This window comes from Nyctereutes procyonoides, unplaced genomic scaffold, assembly GCF_905146905.1.
Source record: "Nyctereutes procyonoides isolate TBG_1078 unplaced genomic scaffold, NYPRO_anot_genome, whole genome shotgun sequence".
Lineage (NCBI taxonomy): Eukaryota > Metazoa > Chordata > Mammalia > Carnivora > Canidae > Nyctereutes > Nyctereutes procyonoides.
The window spans coordinates 27,770,651-27,789,234 of record NW_026575128.1 but is presented as its reverse complement, the minus strand read 5'-3'; positions in this window follow the sequence as shown (position 1 = coordinate 27,789,234).

Below are 18,584 nucleotides of genomic sequence, written 5' to 3'. Positions count from 1 at the left end.
AGTTCTACGTAAACCTCCATGATCTGACAGCTAGCTAGATGTCTGACGTCATTTCATACAATTATTTTCTGTCACTAGGGCCAAACTTCTCTAGGTTTCTCCCTGCTTTAGAATATGCCAAGCTTTTATCCATTTTAGGGTTTTTGCCCTAGCTGCTCCTGCAGCATAGATGTTCTTTACAGAAAATAAGTTTTTCCTCCCTTCCTATGCATTTCACCACCTATATTTATTGTAGTCTTTCTATAGTACTGTACTATAGTGCTATGTACTTTCTATCACTAGTAATTACAGTAGTACCTGGACTCAATACATATGTGTTGAATGAAAGAATCTACGTGTAAGTGTAGGAATGGACAAGATTAACCAAGCAGTGTTGAGAGAGAAAAAAAGAGGACCTGAGGTAGAACTGTAAATAACACTGTCTCAGACATAATGAAACTTAATTAAATGCTTCCTATTGCCTTAAAAAGAGTAAAGCATTCAGATTGCAGTGTCCTCCTGGAGCCACTATTGCACTTAAACATATTTATATCTAAGCTTTTGGGGTAGGGAAGATCTTTAGATTTTGCATTCAGTCTCGTACTGGGCCTGTTTGTCAGCTATCCCTAATCCAACAGACATATTTTAAACAAACAGTTGAGAATTTGTCATCTTCCCCAATGCGGTAAAGATAGGGATGAGCTAAAACACTTTTGAGACATGGTAATGATTAACCAAGTATGAAAGAAAAGTATGTCATCAATGGAAAAGACAATTCAATTAGAAACTGAGAACATGTTGGGGGGCTTGGGGGGCTCAGTAGGTTAAGTGTCCAACTCTTGATTTTGGCTCAGGTCATGATCTCAGGGTCACGAGCTCAAGCGCTGGGTCAGGCTCTGTACTCATTAGGAAATCTTGAGTTTCTCTCCATCTACCCCTCCCCCTGCTCATGTGTTCTCCCCCTCTCTTTCTCAAGTAAATAAATCAGTTACTTAAAAAAAGAAATTGAGAACATGTCTATAGAGTTTTGGTTAAAGAACAGAATTAATGATACATCTTTTGGAGTATACTTACTTAAAACCAAGATAATCCATGAGCTCTTGGAAGTGAGAATGTAAAATGACAAATGTATTAGCAAAAGACGAAAACACATTGTTTTCCGAGATCAAAGTGAAAAGGAGGAAAGTGGAGCAAGCCAGCAAAGGGACATAGGAAAAAAAAAAAGTTAAGAGAAGGGTCATAAAAAAAGTAGGACAGATATGGAATGAAAGAGTAGATTTCAGTAAGTAGGTGAAGATTTAAAAAGAAAAATCAAATGTAGTAGGAGGCCTTAAAAAATGAGAATACAGAAATAACCATGAGATTTTATAATTAAGAAACCCTGGAAACAATTTCATTACAGTGATAGGCTTAGAAGTCAGTATATGGTTAAGCAAGACAGTGGTAGAAATAATATGCTGGCCGTGGTTGCTAATTATCCACTGCAAAGGTTTTGTACCATTGCTGAAAGCAGAAAAACAGATTGTCTGGGAAGACATATGTTAGGATAAAATGAAGTACTTTTTGCTCCTTTTGTTTTTTTCAGAATAGTCAAGCCCCTGTGCAAGATAGAGAAGAATGAGTGCAGTTGAAGAGGCATGTGGCACTAGACAGAAAGAATAAATTTAGAAGTAAAGTTCTAGAATAGGTAAGTGATAATAACCAGGATTTAGGAAGAAAAGACATCTTTAATGAGTGTGAATATTTTTTCCCCTTAAGATAAAGAAGGTAAGAAAGTACAGATAAAGCTATATGAGATTAGAGGTAGACATAAGCTAGAGGAGAGACAGGACTGGAAGCTGAAGGAAAATACCAACTCTTGTAGTGATTTGACTAGCTAATGATTCACTAAGTAAAAGAGCTCCCAGGAAAGTCTTAGATATAGCTGGACAGAATAACATTTTTTTAAAAAAATCTCTCTGAATTACCAATGGTAGGCACACTCTTAGGACCCACAACATTTGTCATGGTCCCTGTCTACCCTGGTTGAGTTAACACTACCTGGTAGGAGATGTTTGTATCAGGGGTTAGAGTAGAAGAATTAAAGGAGAGACATGAGACAGTTTTGGGACATGGGTTGCTGACCCTCTCATGCACTGAACTGCAATATATCATAATGAAAAGTGGCCCATGGTTTAGACAGTAAAACTAATTAAAACATAACAAAAAACAAGGAATACACAATGCTGCAGAATTCCAGTTCCTTAATGGTAAAATAGAATAATATTTGTCAATTATCAAAGAAGGTTAAAACCTTGAGTTTAACTCATTAGAGTTGAAATGAATTTTACCTTCCTATTATTTAAGAAAAGAGGAAAAAGAAACATACCAAAGAATGGTGATAAAGGTGAAAGGGGCAATACATTTTTTTTTGGAATAACCAACTCATTCTCTGAAAATAATTAAACAAAATTTGATATTAGTAATATCTGTTTTCTTTTCAGCAACCAACTCCTTCCCTATGAACATATACTGAGCAATCCATTCAGATCAGTGAGAATTGAAATACAGATGCTTCCTAAATTGCAATAGTTCAACTTACCAGTTTTTTGACCTTATAATGGTATGAAAGTGATATACATTCAGTAGAAACCATACTTTGAATTTTGAATTTTGATCTTTGTGAATACTGTGTGATATGACACTCTCCAATGATACTGGGCAGTGGCAGTGAGCCATAGCTCCCAGTCAGTGTTGAGAACTCGAAGGTAAGCAACAAATACATTTACAACCATTCTGTATCCATACACCCATCCTCTCTTTCACTTTCAGTGCAGTATTTAATAAATGACATGAGCTACTCAATGTTTTATTATAAAAATAAGCTTTATGTTAGATGACTTTGCCCAACTAGAGGCTAATATAAGTGTTCTGAGCACATTAAGTCAGGCTAAGCTAACCTATGATGTTCAGTAAGCTAGGTGTATTAAATGCATTTTTGATTTATAATATTTTCTTTTTTTAAAGATTTTATTTATTTATTTGGGAGGGGGACCAGAGCAAGAGTGTCAAGCAGACTCTGTGCTGAGCATGGAATCCAACTTGTGGCCCTGAGATCATGACCTGAGTTGAAACCAAGAGTCAAACACTTAACTGACGAAGCTACCCAGGCACCCTTCAATTTACAGCATTTTCAAATTATAACGTGTAATCCATTGTAAGTCAAGGAAGATCTGTACTCACATTTATAACTAAGACCATTTTCAGTTTTTACTACAAACTAAATACCGAGTATTCAAATTATAAGAGCTCAGCAGCTTGCCTGTCATAAAAACCTTGTTTACTGCTGGTTGTACTAATGTTTAGAAGATTTTCAAACATGCTATTCTTCTTGGATCATTTGTGTATGTCTCTAACCTATTTCCAAATAATTTTCTTTTTTCCTTTACGTTAAATTACACAGCAAGTAGTTTTCATTAATTGTTTAGAGATTAACATAAACTTTTTGAAACCGTTAGTAAATTGCCAGTGATGATCTATAAATCCCCAAGTCTCAGGTTAAATAACAAGCATTTATTTCTTCTACCTTTCTGTCTCCACTCTAACACTAGATAACACACAGCAACTATTTTGTTGTCTTCTGTCAGGGAAGCTGTACCGACATGATTAAAATGGCACACCAAGCTCTGTTATCAATTATACCAATTAAGGTCAAATAGAACGGAACAGCCATCTTTGTGGAAAACAATATGAGCAATATAAACTGTTATTAATTTAAAGACATCATATGTACCTATGACAGCTTCTTCAGAAGTTACCATTAATTATTTCTAGACAGTCACCTATAATCACATATCCAAAATCCACATATTTTCTGTACCTTGAATCATGGGTAAAAATAGGTCCCAGTGAAAATCAGTGTTTGCCAAATGGAAAGCTCTCCTGACATCTTCACTGAAAAAGTTGTGGGAGTTGTTTTCTTTCTTTTTAAATGACAGACTTAGAAAAAAATTATAAATGCTGTCTTTTGGGGGAAAAAAGGACCTATTTCAACCTCTTCACAAGAAGTTGAAATAATAATTATAATTATATATCTAATATATACTATGTAATTTTTTTCTTTTAAAATGATATTTTCATTTTTGACTATAAAATGGAATTATTTTTGCTAAGAAGTTAGTTATTCTACAATCAGGGTCATTCGTGCTAACTCCTGTATCAACACCACTACCAAAAATCCAGAAGTCTCAGTGACTGAATGCGGTAAAGTCTATCTGCTCTTTCCTTCCTGAGTGGTTTGCCTACAAGCAGTGACAGCAGACTCCTACTATCTTCTAAAGCTTCCATATTCATCTTAGAGAAGTAAATAAGGGTGGAGGATCAGGCAGGAGGTTTTTGGTTTTTTATTTTGTTTTATTTTTAAGATTTTTAATTTATTTATTCATGAGACACATAGAAAGAGAAGCAGAGACATAAGCAGAGGGAGAAAAAAGCTTCCTGCAAGGAGCACGATGCGGGACTAGATCCTGGATTCCAGGGTAGACGCTCAACCGCTGAGCCACCCAGGCATCCTAGGCAGGAGGTTTTATAGACAAAAGTTAGTCATATGATTTCAAACTAGTTAAAATGGGGATTGAAATACATAGCTTTAGCTGTGCATCTACGAGGAATTGGAAATGGTTTAATAAGTATATATCAATATCTCCTTTACAGACTACTTTCTGGTCACCGAGTATTCCGTTCACACTATCTCCTGTATTCTCAACTTCCCAAATGAATAACCCCCAATCTCATACAGTAACAGCATTTGGCTTATGTTCTGAGATCTTTGGATGATGACAGTTGTCTTTATCAGATCTATATATACACCCATATCCATGGTTCTGAAATCTGAAAACTTAAAAAAAAAGTCATGTTTTCTGCCCTGGAATCCTCCAAATACAATATTTATAAACAGAAACAAGAAAATCTCAATAGCTCCTGTGTGGAAATGGAAGAATAGAAGGCACATAGAAATCTTTGATTCATGATATTTATGGAATCCAGCGAGGCAGATATTGTAGTCCTACTTCTTGGAGTAAAAAAGAAAGATCCTCAATTTGGCCTGGTTATCTCACTAGAAAGAACTACTTTTTTAAGAAAACCAAATTCATAAAGGTTGTTACTTCTTATTCTCCATGGCCATCTGTAAAGTCCTTTCTTGGCTATTCAATTTACAGAACCAATCTCATGTTCATGGAAACATGAGTGTCCAAAAGAATTTTTAGGAATTACATAGTCAAAGGGGCACCTGAGTGATTCAGTCGGTTAAGCATCTGCCTTTGGCTCAGGTCATGATCCCAGGGTCCTGAGATTGAGCCCCATATCAGGCCCGCTGCTCAAGGGGTGCCTGCTTCTCAACCTCTTCCTCTGCCACTCCCCCAGCTTGTGTTCTTCCCAAATACATACATACATACATTCTTTAAAAAAAAAAGAATTACAGAGTCAAATACTTCTAATAATGGACTTGTATAATTCTTTTAAAAACTTGGAAAAAAATATTAGCTTCCAGTCAACTTCGAGTACAAGTAGCTAAAACTATTGGACTTTGTCCTCAAATATGTTTCATTTCTTTGCTACCTTGCTGTCATGTCTCTGTATTCAACTTCAGATAATTTTGAGGTTGTGAAGCTTGAGTGAGTAGAGCTTGCCCTTTCTTTGATCTTTGGCACAAATCTTAGTCACTCTGTGCACCTGAGAAATCTCAGTAGGTCTTGGTTTTCCAGTTTTTCAAAGACTATCTCTTGCTTATTTTTCTGAACTTCTGTATTCTTTTTCAGTTCTGCATTAAATCTGCTAATTATTTTCTGAGCTCATCTCTTTCTTGTAATACTTTGCTGAAACCATCAATAACAATAATACATATTACTAACATGAATATTCCAAGCATCTCTAGAACTAAAAGCTCAGTAAGCATTGGACTGTCCTCCAAGCTACCACAGGAGCACAGGTGACAGTTTTTAAATGTCCTTTCATTGCAATCACCAATCGACCAACCTGCTTTATCCACATTCTTAATATCTGCTGCCCAACAACTAAGCTAATGTTATATATTGTAGTTTTTGTTACATCAACCTCAAATTTTGAGGTGCTGGTTTTTTTTTTTTGTATTAGTCAGTGTAATTAAAGCTAGCTGCTACAATAAGTAATCACACAACTTTTGTGCTATTTTCACTTATGCAAAGTCAGTGGATGTTCATAATTGCATAATTTTCCTGATAATTTTTCATACAAAAAGTGATTAAGGGGTGGCTCCTTAGTGACTCAGTCAATTAAGTGACCAACTCTTGATTTGGGCTCAGGTCATGATCTCAGGGTCATAAGATCGAGGCCCCCCCCCCTCAAATCTGGTTCTGTGCTCCATGCAGAGTTTGCTTGTCCCTCTCACTCTGCTCCCCCAGAGAGAGAGTGGAAACTTTTTCTCTCTCCCAAATAAATAAAATTTTAAAAGTGATGTAGGGATTCAGCACCCTTGCATGTAGTAACCCCATAATCTTTAAATATGACATACAATATGAGCAATTGCTACAGAGTGTTCAGAGATAAGCCTGGAAACCTATATTTCATTTTTCAGTCATATGTTCTCAATGTAAATGCAAAGGCTATAAAATATAGGTTAGCTATGAACCAGGAAAAAAGCACTTTAATAGTAAACAACTGAAAAAGGAAAACATAATGAAGCAGAATAAAACATTAATAACCCAGTGGAAAAATGCTATTTATTTTATTTTTCTGTAACTCAGAAACTATTTTCAAGCTATGAAACTATTTCAAGTCATGAATAGTCAATGTGTAAGGTTTTCATGTATAATAAGTATTGTTTACTGACACATTTTAAAATGTAAATGCTTATTAGAGTAGAGAATATTGGCCCATTAGTTGTATTATTTTCTACATCCCAGTTCTTGTTTCCCAAACAAGTAAAAGTACGTGCCAAATTTGAAACACATTATCATGGAAAGCTTAATGTGGAAATAGTGCATGGCCACTTATGGCTGAAGATGGAGGTTTAATTAGGGCATCTCTAATGTTCTTTTTACTGCTAACGTTTTATCAAATGTGACACCTTAAATTTAGGCGAGTCATATTAGGCGAGTATTTTAATGTTCACAAAACTTCACACCTCTCCACTCAGTAAATGTAATCAAAATTAGTTTTCTGATGATATTTTCAAAGAACAAAAAACTAATACAGAAATTAAAATGAAAAAGCTTTTAAGGAAATTTTTGTTCTGATTTGTAAAACATATGTTCATAAGAGAAAAAATTAACAAAAGGAAGCATAAAGAAGAAACAAAATCTTCAAAGACATTTTCACCCCCAAAGTAGATAAATTCTTTCCATTTTATTATTTTTCTTTTGTATCTGCATATGTTTTATAATAAATGTGATTTTGTAAATATGCAGTTTAGTTTTTAATTTTCAGTAAGTATTTCTACATAATTAAATAGTGTATGAATACATTATTTAAATGTATGCATAATATTCCAACATATAGATGTCACATTATTTATTTAATCAATCTCCTAGTAAATATTTAGGCAATTTACATTTCTTTTACTGACACGAATATATCTGTAAAAATATCTTATACATAAATCTTTATATATATCTCTCTGAAGTATTTAGGATATATTAATGTTTTTGAGGCTTTTGAACACATAAAATTGTGCCCCTCTGAAAAATGTATGAATTTATATTCATATATAGGAGCGTGCCTATTCCATCATTCCTACTTCAGTAATTATTGTTATAATTTTATTTATTTACGTTTTTAAATATTATTTATTTATTTATTCATAGAGACATACACAGAGAGAGAGGCAGAGGGAGAAGCAGGCTCCATGCAGGGAGCCTGACGTGGGACTCGATCCAGAGTCTCCAGGATCACGCCCTAGGCTGTAGGCGGCGCTAAACCGCTGGGCCACCGGGGCTGCCCTTGTCATAATTTTCTAAATTTTGTCAATTTTTTAGTTGGATAGTTCTTAAGATGGTCATATGATTTCCTGTGACATTAATATTTTTGTATGCTGTCCATATTCTAGTATATGCATGTGTGCTGTAAAAAAGGCTTGATAATGTTTTTTCTTCATTAAATTTTACTATTAATTTTTTACTAGTTAAAAGACATAGTGCCATATACTGGAGATCATAGTTGTGAACAAGACAGGTGAGATTCCTGTCTTTATGGAGTTTAGAATTAACAAAATAAGTGACGTTAAATATGCATGAGTGAAACTCTCTTCTATTAGCTCTGCATAAATGCCTCTCCAATTTAATCAACATCCTTCATTCCTACAGCAAAACATAGCAACTTATATCTGTAGGCATCTCAACTCTTGTGGCTAGGAACCTACTATTGGCAAGAAAGTGTATTTCTGCTCCTTTACTTGGGTTATATGCCTACCAAGACTCAAATGAGTGTAATCACATATTTGTTTGACTTAGATGTTCTTGTTATGGTTAATTTTGTACTTTTCTGAATATCATATAGACTAAGTAACTTTGTATACAAAGTAAATATGGCTTTGTTTCCATATAATTTGGTTTAATATTTAGTTGCTAAAGGTACTACTATTACATTATGTAAAAATGATTGAAAAATAGTGAATGTTAGAAAACATATGCACTCAGGATTTCCTGATTTAAATTTTTCTTCCACCTAAAATTAAAAAAAAAAATCCTGGAATACAGGATATTCACAATGAATGTTTTTAGTTTTAAAGACTGAATAGAACTCTGATCAGCAGACTGTCATCAAAAGAAAAAGACTTAGCTATAAACAGAAGAAAAAAGAATACATGTGTACTTTTATGGTTCATGTCAAAACGAATGTCTAATACATGCATATATGATTGTTCATATAGTTTATTCCACTGTTTATTTTCAATTAATCAAAGTGATAATAACAGGGTTTTTATTTGAAATTAAATGACAAAATAAATTATGATGATAGGTATGAGAAATAAGGAAAAATTACAAAATAATTTTCCTTAGGAAATATGACTTGTTTTTGTATGATTTTTGATAGATTTTTCTAAGACTAATTTAAACTTCAGTTGCTCATAATAAGATCTTGAGCTAGATCTTAGAAACAGGTGAAGTCAGCACAACTAAAAGAAGTGCTTCTAAAAAAAAAAGTGCTTCTAGGGAAGTTGTGCTAGGACCACATTATTTTTTTTTTCTTCTTAAACTAAGGGAACTAATGGACATTTTTATTTTTAACTATTATTATTTACATGCCTTTATATATTTTAAAAATTGTTTTTATAAAGAGCAATCTATTATAAAATTATAGGATTATGTTTTCCATGCCCTGGACAATATATTTAACTTTACTTTTTTCACATAAACATTTTTGGGGGACTGTTAGTCACTACAGTTTGCTTAGGTGATACAAATAAATTTATGTTTGAGCCCTTTTAAGTGTTTTTGAAAGTTTCTTGTTTACCTTTAATTCAGCCATAGAGTTTAGGGTGAGTGTAATTTTGCTTACAGTAGATTCAATGGGTACAGACAGGATCAAATTGTAAACATTTTGAGGCAGAAATGCCTTAGCACAAAGTGTTGAACATGCTTTGAATTGTATATAGTGATATACTGTATCTCTACAGAACTGTCAGGATGAAGAAAAGAAGTGTTGCAACAGTTATAAACATATCATATACAGACATTTATTCAGACAAATAGAGATGTAGCTGGGTGTCATTTTAAAGCTCAACTATTTATGCTCTTGGCAGATAGTTGAAAACAGAATACATTTGTAGCTCAGAGTTTAAAAAAATGTAAAAACAACCAACAAAGGGCATTGCCAGTGGTCAGTGTATCAGGATTAGCATAAGTATGTGAAATACTGATAGTTATGGTTATTTTTTTATTTCACATTTAATCATTATTAATAAAAGCTAGAGTACTGAAGAAACAGCTTGTTCCATTGAGATGGACATTTATACCTTTTTTCATTTTCCCATTTTCCACCTCATTCTTATAGAATGTATAATGATTTTTAAACTGAAATTCATACAGCATTTTTAAAAAGGAAAAATAATTCTAAAGAGGTTAAGGAAATTGGTTATATATGTAATTTCCACTTCTGCCCATGAGAGACAGCTTATTGGATACCTCTCCCACTGTCAACCATTCTAAGACCAGGCAAAACGGATGTTCAGAACTTGAAAAACAGATAGCACAGGACTTAAGAAACAAAAGAGATGAACATCACAATTGGATCTGTTTTCTGCTTGGAGAAACTTTCCTGATCATGGGACAGAGAGATAGAATCCAAGTAAAAGCATGCTGGCCTCACTGTGCTGAAGAAGCAAAGATAAGAGTTTGACAATGATGAGGTAGTTAGAATTGGTCCTGCAGAGTGCATAAAGCAAAGAGCTCCAGGGCTCTGCAGAGGAGTTCTCTTATGTCTTTTGCTGAAGACTGAACTGCATATGCCTCAGGTAATATTCTGCAAGGTTTTGCTTAGGAAAAAAAACTGAACAACTAGAGAACACACCAGGTATAGCAAACCAAATTTCATGTGAACACTCTAGTCAGTTCATTGAGATTTCAGAAAAGACACACAATCCAGAAAAGCCTTTGTGGAAGGGCTTCTATAGTCCTAGAATTAAGGTTACTCTAGAACTACAATAAAAAACGAACAAACTGAAAACATGACTGGAGATAATCAAGATGATGTATCACTGGATTAATTGCTTTCCAGAAAAACAAACCAAAACAAAAACTCAATACTTTAAGGAAACACAAAAATCAATTTGTCAACAATAAACACTATGCAGAATATATAATAAATATTTACTAGATATCTGAAGGAACAGCAAAATGTGATTCAAAACCAACCAAGAAAAACAATCATTAGAAACAGAGATGACATGTCAGAATTAACTTCTTCAATAGTTTATTTTGCAGTTTTAAATAAAAGCATAAAGAAAAATCTAACTGTAATGAATGAATAGAAGGGAAATCTCAATAGAGAAATGATAATTATAAAAAAGAACTGAATGAAAATTCTAGCACTGAAAACTACAATCTATCCAAACTTTTTTTAAAAATACAAGAAAGTACTGGGTGGCTTAATAGGATATTGTAAAATGCATTATCAATCAACTTGAAGATGGAAAAATAGAAATCATTGAAACTGAGGCACACAGAAAACAAATTAAAGAAACATTAAAAGACACTCATACGCCTGTGTGACAATAATGTCAAGCAATAGAATCCCATAACAGATAGAAAGTCTATGGGGTAAGTAAATAAATAGTGGCTTAGCATTTTTTTGACTAAAAAAAAAATCAACCTATAGATTTAAGAATCTCCACAATCCCTAAGCAAGGTAAAGAAAAAAAAGCCACACAGAAATACAACATGGTCAAACTGCTATAAGCCAAATATAAAGGACATTTTAAAAGCAGACAGAAGGGGATATCATACTACTTACAGAGAAACTATGATAACTATGGCCTCATATTTTTCATAAAAAAACAACTAGTGAAATAAATCATTAAAGGCAAAATTTTAAAAAATCGTTGAAATAGAACTCAAAGCCCAGAAATCAGTGTCCTTCAAATACCATTCAAAAACACAGACAACATAAAGATGTTTTTTCGTGAACAAAATTTACTCAGAGACTCTATCACTAGCAGTCTTGCACTTTGTGAATGTTGAAGCAGATTAGTTTAGGCTAAATGATATTGATACCAGATGGAAATTAGCATCTATACCAGCAAATGAAGAGGGCTGAGTATGGTAAATAAGTGGCAACTATAAAAGTCCTTTTTAAAAATCAATTTTGAATTTGTTCAAAAGATAGTTGCTTGTATTAAATAATGTATTCTGAAAGAGAGGGAGAGAGGGGGAATGAAATGTATGACAATTGTATAAAGGGCTAGAAGAAAATGGAAGTATACCAATTTAAGTTCCTTAAATTGTGCATAAAATAACCTGCAAGATAGACTACTGTGATACATGTTGTAATTCATAAAGAAGCCAGAAAAAGCAGGGTGGGGCAGAGTGAAAAAAGCAATAGACAAGGCAAAATGGAATAATAAAATGTATTCAACCCAAAAGAAGGCAAGAAGGGAGGGGGGAAAAAGAAATGGTGGACAAACAAAAAATAAATAGTAAGATAATAGCCATAAAACCATGTCAATAATTATCTTATTTTAAAGTACTAAATAGTCTAATTAAAAAAAAAGACGGCTGTCATAGTTGCACATAGGATGACCAAACTATATGCTGTACACACTAAATATATAGGCATAAAAGGTCTGGATGGAGAAGATAATTTTATTTTTTCTTGTATATATTTTCCTTGTATTTATTTTTCAAATATTTTACAATGTACAGGTCTCATTTTGTAATATACATATAATTAAAAATAAAAATAATCTTTTCCCTTAAAAAATATATTCCCCATCCTTCAGCTCCAATCTTTTTTTTTGTTTGTTTGTTTTTTCAATAATAATATCAGCTAACATTTATTATGGAATTGTTATGTGTTAGTGTATGTTTCCTACTGTTGCTGTAACAAATTACCACAAACATGGTGGCTTAAAACAACACAGATTTGTTATTTTATAGTTCTGGATGTCAGAAGTTTAAAATGGGTCAGCACAGCATTGTTTCTTCTAGAAATTCTAGGGGAGAATCCTTGACTTTCCCAGCTTTTAGAGGTTGTTTCAAACTCCATTTCAATCCTGATTCTTCTTTCCTCGACCCTAACTCTTTTGCATCCCTCTTCTCAGCATCTTTGTCATTACATTGCATCCACCAAGATAATTATTTTCCAGAATAATCCAGATAATTGCAGAATAACCTGTCCATTCAAAACCTTGACTTACATTTACGAAGTCCCTCTTACCCAGTAAGGTAACATTCACAGATTTCAGAGATCAGGACCTAGATATCTTTTGGGACCATTATCCCGACTTCCACAGCTGGGCATGGTGCTGATTGCTTTTTATTCATTATTTCACTTAATCCTCATAAAATCTTTATGAGCTGAACTCTGTTCAACAGAGGAAACAAGTTGAGAGAGATGTAGAAGTTTTCATGGAGTCACAGACTGGGTTGAAAAACGAAAATGAGAACTTCATTCAAATGATTCCAGAACCTTTACTCTTAGCCATTATACTATACACTCTCATTAATATTTTATTGCTTTTAGGTATAATTTGTGGTGTTACATATTGATTTTCATTTTAATTTTCAAGTAACACTTATTACTTATTCTGAATCATACACATGGTATCATATTAAATTAAATCAAGATGAGTGAACTATTGACGGTAGATTAGCTTTGTTTTCCTTGAACAACCTTACCAACTCCTTGAAACAACTTCAATTTCTCAAGATCCAAGGGGCCATATAAAAATGTCTGTGAACCACCTTGCCATGTTATCCTTTGCTTCAGCCCGTCTTTGCTATCTGATGACCCAAGGCTTTTCTGCTGAGAGTTTTGTAATTCTGTAACTGCTCATTTTTCTCATATTCTTTTTTTTTTCGCAGAATGGTGTTAACTCTTAGGCAGAATTAATTTTCAAGTCCACTCATACATTCTGCCCTGGCAAGTTGGGAAGCAGACAACTAACCCCAGTGCTATTTTTTACCTTAATGAAATAGGATGACTCCTGCAGGTCTGGGTATATAATATAGGCAGAGGATGGTAGTTGACAATTTGCCAAAAGCAAATATAGATTTTGTTTCTTGTTCAGCCCCTGAAAACTCACTTTTGGAATATTCCATTCATAAATCTGCTAAGGAATTCTTCCTTATGGTTGGCTAGCCATTTTACATCATTTTTTGGTGCAAAACTTCAGTTGCCACATCACTTTCAAGGGTTTATTTTATGACATTGATGTGATGTGGGGACTGCCCACGTTGTTCTGTTACGTTGAACTCAAAATTCATATTTAATACTACCTTCTAGTATAACACCAGCTTTATCAATAGCAGCCTTATATATTACTGCCATTTAGGTGAAAACTGCTTTTATGATGAGAACATATTTGATGCCAAAAACTGTTGAGATTTTAGAGATGTGTGAACTTTTTGTTAAATTAAAACTGTTTGTAGTTATCATATCTTGGAATTGTTGGGACTTCACAGCTAGGCCCTCTTCTCATTGTGTATTCACTTTTAGCTATAATATGTAATTTATATGCTGATGAATCTCCAAATTTGGACTCCAATTCTAATCTCCTTTCTTAGAGCTTCATACTTGTGTATTCCATTTTTTATTCAAAATTTCTATTTATCTCACATCCACACATAAAATTCAACATGCTTCCTCTCTGTATATGTATCTTTCATTGTTTTTTATCATAATGAATGGTATCTCTCAGTCATCTTGCCATGAAACTGAAAATACCAATGCCTTCTTTTTCTAAATATATTTAACTAACAAATATTTATATCATTGTCCCTATGTTCTAGTCCTTGTTCTAAGAACTTTACTCTTTAACTTACCTAATGCATATAAAGTATTAATGAAATGGATACTGTTATTCTCATATTATAAATGAAAAGGCTGAGGCATTGAAAATTTAAGTAATTTGCCCAAGGTCACTCAGTTAGTGAATATTGAAATTAGGATTCTAACTCAAGCAGTCTAGCTCAAGAATCTGTGCCTTAACCAGCATTCTATGCTGTATCCAGGAAACTAATCTCACCAAGTCTATTTTTCAAATATTTCTACATCCTAATTGCCAACATGCTATCTATTCCATTAATATCTATAATAGTTTGGACAATGACAAAAGAACCTCCTAACTCACCCTATTTTCCCTTTGTAGAGAAATAGTGACTAATTAACAATTTGCATTTAAGAAAAGCTTTGCTGTTGTATATTCAGGAGAGAGTCATTATAAGGCTAATGTGATTCCATGCATGCAGTGGATGTATAGGTTTATTTCTGATATCATCATTGCATTAATTTCTTACTTGGGGATTGTTTAGCTTCAAAGAGATAAAGTCTTAAAGGTATCATACACAAAAAGAAAAAATCTTGTATGATTCCCCTTATATGATAAGAACATAGAATATTCAGATCCACAGAGACAGAAAATAGCCCCTGGTTGTCAGGGGTCGTGCAGAGAAAGATAGGTTATTATTGTTTAGTAAGTAGAGTTTTAGTTTAGAATGATAAATTCTGAAGAGGGATGGTGGTTATGGTTTTACAATAATGTGAGTATAATCAATACCACTAAATGATAAAACTAAAAACAGTTAAAATAGTAAATTTTATGTCATGTGTATTTTACAGTAATTAAAACAATACAATTTGTATGGAAATACAAGAAGAGTTGAATAACCCTTTCAGGAAGATTAAAAACTAGAGCAGCCTCCAAAATGTAAAGAGCCAAACGTCATTGACCTTCCATGAAGTCCTTCACTCATTACTACAGCTTACCATTTCCTGGTTCAAATATTCAAATATCCACCTTGGAGGCAATGAGTCTTCAAGAAGGGAGAAGAGTCATTGAGCATGAAGGAGGTAGAGCCCTTTGCAAGGAAGTTCCTCTAAGAGAGAAATGAGGGGATAAGCAAAAACAATACTAATAATACTAATGCTAACTCTAATAATAATACAGATCTCTAATACAACTGGCAACCAGGTTAAAATTGAGCTGGAAAATTTGTGACTGAATCAACACTGAGAAACTGCCTTTGTTCTACATTTTATATTAGTAGTTAAGTGGGATTTTTAAAAATATTTTATTTATTCATGAGAGACACAGAAAGAGGCAGAGATATAGGCAGAGGGAGAAGGAAGCTCTATGCAGGGAGCCTGTTTCAGGACTTGATCCCAGGACCCTGGCCGGATCATGCCCTGAGCCAAAGGCAGATGCTAAACCACAGAGCCACCCAGGTGTCCCTGTAGTCATCTTTCTAAGCATCTTCTCAAAAGACCCCTTGATATTTCAGAACCAACCTCATCAGAATATTCTGGGAATGTTGCTGAGTTTCAACATAGTCTAATCCCACCAAAAATTATCTGTCCAACTATGACTATCACATATATTTTGATGAGAAAAAGTACTCCAAAGATAGCCAGAAATTTCATTGCCTATTTTCAAAAGATATGTTTGTGTAAAAATCCCATTCTAAGACCTGAATAACCTCTCTTCTAAGACTAAGAAAAGTCCCCCGTTTTCTTTCTTTTTTTCAATATGTCCATCTCTGCATCCATTCAATTGTTTTCCAGCCAAGGATGAATATTAGCTTGTGATATCCAAATATCATTTGGTTCTTTTATAATTTATTTACTCCCCTTCCATTGAATTATTACAGCATAATGCATATGTTTGAGAAGACAGCTCAGAAGTAAAATATTAATAAATATAAAATTTTACTTAAAAAGCAGATTGACATTTATTTGGCTCTCTCAAAAAAAATGTAACTAGATCCATATTTCTGGTTTTCGGTTTTACTTGTCAATTTATGGGTTACTTCACAACATCAAGTCACTTATGGAAAAACAAATCCATCTGTACTGCAAAGGTAAAATCCGGATTTTCAAATTGTCTTATAATAACTTTTAAAATATTGTATAAAAACATTTTTAAGCCATTTTACAAGCAACATAATTATTTGGGAATAAAGTTGAGAACTATCCCATTTGGAAATACAATGAGTCAAAATTTCAAAAGTATAAATGATAAGTAAAACATTGGGATACCTGGGTTGCTCAGTTGGTTAAGTGTCTGCTTTCAGCTCAGGTCATGATCCTGGGGTCCTGGGATCAAGCCCCATGGCTGGCTCCCCACTCAGCAGGGAGCCCCTTTTTCTCTCTGCCCCTCCCCTAACTCATTCTCTCTCTCTCTTTCTCTCAAATAAATAAAATCTTTAAAAAATTATAAGTAAAACATTTTAGCAAGTGTTATAGGTATATTAAAATACCTTATCTTTCCTCTAATTCTTACATCAGGTAAAAATTACTTTCTAAAAGTGTTATAAAATGCAAATAATGTGGAAAATTAGAAAACAGCCTACCGTGCCATAAACTTTAAGCTCATGTACCTGTTTTGTGTAGTGTAGTAAAGTATCTAGACATTCATTTAGTCTACAAAACACTGAATGCTTAACCTGGGAAGAGAAAACAGGTCTGCTTTCAAAGACATTATATTCTAGTGAAGATACAAACATTTTAAAAGTCACAGAAATAAATCTATTTATTGCAGTGATAAACAAAACAAAAGAAAGGTACTTATACCATGAGAGCCTATAATAAAGATTTGACTTAATTAGGGAGGTCAGGGAAGATTTCTCTGAAAAAAGGAATGGCTGATCCGGGATGAGTAGAGATACCTAGATGAAGAGGGTGATGGAATGGGTAAAAGAATATTTAGACAGAATAGAAAGCATGTGCAAAAGGCCTATGGCCAAAAGATACAGCATGATTACGAGTAAATAACAGAAGGTTCAGTGGCTTTAAGGGTGATAACTAGGATTAACATGAAAAAAATGAGTAAAGGACAATCCAGTCAGAAGAAACAGCTTGGATATACATGCAGGTCTGTAGCAAAAGGTGTTTCGGCGAGAAATGGGACTAAAATCTGTCACTCGAGATAGAGGAGAGAAAGAACTTAAGTGAGGTTAAGAAGGCTAGTGGGAGATGAGGCTAGAATAATTGGGGCCAGATCAGACAGGATATTGTAAATCATACTAGAAAGAATCCTCCTTTTATTTTAAGAACGAGACTCCCTGAAGGATTTTAGGCAAGACCTGGAGGTGTTGGGGTGAGACGTTAAGGGTTTGATACATTTGCATTACAGGTCCCATTCGCTGTGATTCTCAACTCCTCTCCAGGGCAGATCTGATGCTACCATAAAACACACTTCTGGAATGGCTCTCAATTAATCATGAACTCTATTACATGTAATCAATCCAAGATGATTCAGAAGGTACTTGAGTGTCTTGATATGTTTCTTGGTCTTGGTTGTGTGTATTGAAAATCAATAGAGTATTATAGACACAGGTTGCAGAATATTGGTCTGAATCAGTCACAACGTTATTATATATCTTAAAAGTTGCTTCTCAGGAAATCGCTTCTAATAGCTTGCTGGTTTGCTTTTTTTCCCCTATTAACAGAAACACAAAACAAGCATTTGATGTTTCAGCCTTCTGGATAAACTTAGGTTTATCTTAACTGATGAATAAAAAGAGGTCTGCAATATTTCATTTAATGTTTCCATTTCTCCCTTGCCTGAGAATTCCTCAAGACCAAAGTAAGAGCCACATTCATGTTTGTATCATAGCAATTAATGCAACGTCAGGCCATCAGTATTTGTTGATTGCATGAATGGAAATGAAATGGACACAATTCATTTCACCTATGTTCCACTACCGTATTTCATTAATTCTTAAAATGTCACATCAAGTCAATAAATATTTAACGAGTGTACTCTGCACAAGAAAGTGTGAAGCAAGTGTATAAAAGGGCCTCATAACTGTTTTCAGATCTTACTTCTAAAGGTAGAGCTTTATTGAAAACTATCATAGTTTTACCACATGCCCCATTGACCCTTCTGATTCTGTCAAATACTTAGTAGTTATAAATGCTGTTTGATGAACAAT